The sequence below is a fragment of the Colobus angolensis genome, unplaced genomic scaffold (assembly GCF_000951035.1).
Source record: "Colobus angolensis palliatus isolate OR3802 unplaced genomic scaffold, Cang.pa_1.0 Scaffold50, whole genome shotgun sequence".
Classification (NCBI taxonomy): Eukaryota; Metazoa; Chordata; class Mammalia; order Primates; family Cercopithecidae; genus Colobus; species Colobus angolensis.
Window position 1 is genome coordinate 3,348,610 of NW_012118488.1, and position 3,844 is coordinate 3,352,453.

Consider the following 3,844-nt stretch of genomic DNA (forward strand, 5'->3'; position numbering starts at 1 on the left):
CCTCCCAGGTTCATGCCATTCTCCTGCCTCAGCCTCCCGAGTAGCTGGGACTACAGGCGCCTGCCACCACGCCCAGCTAATTTTTTGTATTTTTAGTAGACATGGGGTTTCACCGTGTTAGCCAGGATGGTCTTGATCTCCCGACCTTGTGATCTGCCCACCTCAGTCTCCCAAAGTGCTGGGATTACAGGTGTGAGCCACCACGCCCGGCTCTCTAGTTTTGTTACCTTATTGTTCCCAAGTCTTCCCTCATGCTCCCAATATAGTTATATCACAACTTTGAAAAAAATCAGTATTTATGACTACTATGACTATGAGTAGTTCACAATTATTTCTATCACTCCTACACTAGTCCTTTGTCTTCTCTTCCATTTTCTTTTTCCTTGTGAATTTATTCTTTTTTAAAAAACTTATTTTACTTTTGCTTTAATGGAATTTCAGGAATTTGTGGTAATAAATGCTACCATGTTTTACCTGACATCTGAATAGATATATTCATACTTTCTTGTATTTATAAATGGTAAAATTGTGGCTCAGAGAGGCAACCTAATTTGTCTAAGATCACAAGTCTATCAAATGACAGACGTAGTATTTGACTACGGGCCTGCCTGACTCCAAAGCTCATGGTCTATTTCTACTATGACAAATGACATCTTGAAATAATTTAAACTCAACTATTCTTTTAACTGCTTATCTTTTTGTACCAGTTTCATGCCTCATATTTTAAGTAGGAAAATCCTAGCAACCTTATTCTACATGTGCCAAAACTTCTCACCCATGGAAATAATGTGAACTACTATGAGTATCATTTAAATAAACTCATATTAATTATCTCAAATTAAGTAAGGGAGGAGTGATTTAAAATTCAATTAGCTAGCAAAAGCTAGGAGTTAAACAAAAACCAGAAAGACAAAGAAAAAAAATAAAGAGTAATCATCAATTCATTTTCCAAGTATTTCTGACTCTCAGCTTTCTGGGCACATGGTAGGCTACACTTTTTTTTTTTTTTTTTTGGAGACGGAGTCTTGCTCTGTCGCCCAAGCTGGAGTGCATGGTGCAATCTCGGCTCACTGCAACCACGCCTCCTGGGTTCAAGCAATTCTCCTGTCTCAGCCTCTGGAGTAGCTGGGGCTATACACACCACCATGGCCAGTTCTTTTTTTTTTTTTTTTTTTTGAGACAGAGTCTTGCTCTGTCACCCAGGCTGGAGTGCAGTGGCACCATCTCAGCTCATTGCAACTCCGCCTCCTGGGTTCAAGCAATTCTCCTGCCTCAGCCTCCCAAAGTGCTGGGATTACAGGTGTGAGCCACTGCACCCAGGCTAGGCTACACTTTTTAAACCACGCCCACAACTCCTATTCCCTGTAGTTGGATGTGGTCCTGTGACTACTTCTGGTCAGCATATTATGAGATGTGACAGGGAGAGGAAGGGCATTTACTAACCAATATGAAATCCTTCAGACCTCTTTTCCTTCTGGCACAGTGGCTAGCAATCTTTCAGGTGATGGTTGCTCTCAGCTTGGTCCCGTAACAACTAAGACGACCTACTGGATAGACATAGTGTATTTTCTTGGTGTTTTTGTTTTGTTTTGTTTTGAGACAGAGTCTCACTCTGTCACCCAGGCTGGAGTGCTGTGGCATGATTTCGGCTCACTGCAACCTCTGCCTCCCAGGTTCAAGTGATTCTCCTGTCTCAGACTCCTGAATAGCTGGGACTACAGGCACCCACCACTATGCCCAGTTTTTTTGTATTTTTAGTAGAGACAGGGTTCCACCATGTTGGTCAGGCTGGTCTTGAACCCCTGACCACAGGTGATTCACCCACCTCGGCCTCCCAAAGTGCTAGAATTACAGGCGTGAGCCACTGCGCCCAGCCACACAGTGTGTTTTTAAAGCCACTGAGATCTTGCATTGTTTATTACCACAGCATAATTTGGCTTATCCAAGCTGCTCTGAGTAGACACCAGAAGTGGGGTGCTGCCTTACCAAAAAGCCTAAAATATATGACAAAGCCTTAGGAGCTGGGTGGAAGGAGGCAAGGAAAGTTATTGGAGGCTAAAAGATCAGCAACTTATATTATACAGTGGTGAAATGATCAGTGAAACTATCAGCTATCCCAGAAGGTAGATAATATACCACAAGAGCTAACAGCTCTAGTGGGAAAATGGACTATTACAAGTGTGTTGTATTGTAACACTGTTAGTTGTATTTAACAAATTATCACATGAAAAGGATGAATTCAGAAAATAATGATCAATTTATAATCAAGAATAAAAGAAATCCAGAAAGTCAGGGATTTGCAGAGTAAGAAGAGGCAAGTGCTTAATGTAAAACTGAAATCTTTGAGCTACAAAGCCTGTATAGAATTCAGTCTTGAGGCAAAGATCAAATCAAATATTTGGCTTTCACAATCACTGATTAAGATGGTACTCAATAAAATAGCTTTTTTAAAGAGACTAAAGATGAGTTCTGCTACAAAGCATATTTCTCTAATGTGAATTAATTCAAATGCTATTAGTAAATAGGGAAATGATAGCAGAATAACTCAGAAGCAATGTTAGTTTATACAAGATTTTCCCAAGTTAAATGTCTGAAGTGATCAGGAACAAGCTTTCTCAAAATTACAGAGAAAGCAAGCCTTAGCAATACACGAAGACCTCAAGAAAAAAGCTAAACACTCTACTTCTGTACCTTCCTTTAATGCAAGCAATGGTTCATTCAGTGACTTCATGAATAAAACTCCACTTTATACCTGATGAAGCTGAAAGAACAGTCACACCTCAGAGATATTGCCAGTTTGGCTCCAGACCGCCGCAATAAAGCAAATACCTCAATAAAGCAAGTCACATAAATTTTTTGGTTTCCTTGTGCATATAAGTTATGTTTACATTACACTGTAGTCTATTAAGTGTGCAATAGCTTTGTATCTTAAAAAACAATGTACATGTTTTAATTTAAAAATAATTTATTGTGGCCAGGTGCGGTGGCTCATGTCTGTAATCCCAGCACTTTGGGAGGCTGAGGCGGGCGGATCATGAGGTCAGGAGATCGAGACCACCCTGGCTGACACGGTGAAACCCCGTCTCTACTAAAAATACAAAAAATTAGCTGGGCGTGGTGGCAGATGCCTGTAGTCCCAGATACTCAGGAGGCTGAGGCAGGAGAATGGTGTGAACCCGGGAGGCGGAGCTTGTAGTGAGCCGAGATTGTGCCACTATACTCCAGCCTGTGCGACAGAGCAACACTCTGTCTCAAAAAAAAAAAAAAATAATAATAATAATTTATTGTTAAAAAATGTTAACGATTATCTGATCCTTCAGTGAATCAATCATTTTGCCAATGGAGGGTCTTGCTTCAATGTTGATGGCTGCTGCATGATCAGGGTGGTGGTTGCTGAAGGCTGGGATGGCTGTGGCAATTTCTTAAAATAAGACAACAATGAAATTTGCTGCATTGACTTATTCTTCCTTTCAAAGATTTCTCTGTAGGATATGATGCTGTTTGATAACACTTTGCCCACAGTGGAACTTCTTTCAAAATTGGAGTCAATCCTCTCAAACCCAGTCACTGCTTCAACAACTAAGTTTATGGAATATTCTAAATCCTTTGTCATTCCAATAATGTTCACAACATCTTCACCAGGAGTAGATTCCATCTGTTCGAGTTTTATCAAAAGATGGCAGCAATTCAGTCATACTTCAGGCTCCACTTCTAATTCTAGTTCTCTTGCTATTTCCACCACATCTGCAGTGACTTCCTCCACTGAAGCGTTGAAACCCTCAAAGTTGTCCATGAGGCTTGGAATTGACTCCTCTAAACTCCTGTTTGTGTTGATATTTTGACC

At 40.6% G+C, this 3,844-nt stretch overlaps 1 protein-coding gene across 1 annotated transcript in view; it reads right to left on the reverse strand.

The window, feature by feature from the left end:
* ZNF652 (zinc finger protein 652) overlaps nucleotides 1-2,814 on the reverse strand; it is a 26,572-nt gene extending 23,758 nt beyond the window's left edge. Inside the window, exon 1 of the mRNA XM_011959911.1 lies at nucleotides 2,692-2,814. The gene's annotated coding sequence lies outside the window, so the exon portion shown is untranslated. The remainder of the gene's footprint in view (nucleotides 1-2,691) is intronic.
* Nucleotides 2,815-3,844: the final 1,030 nt, after the last annotated feature.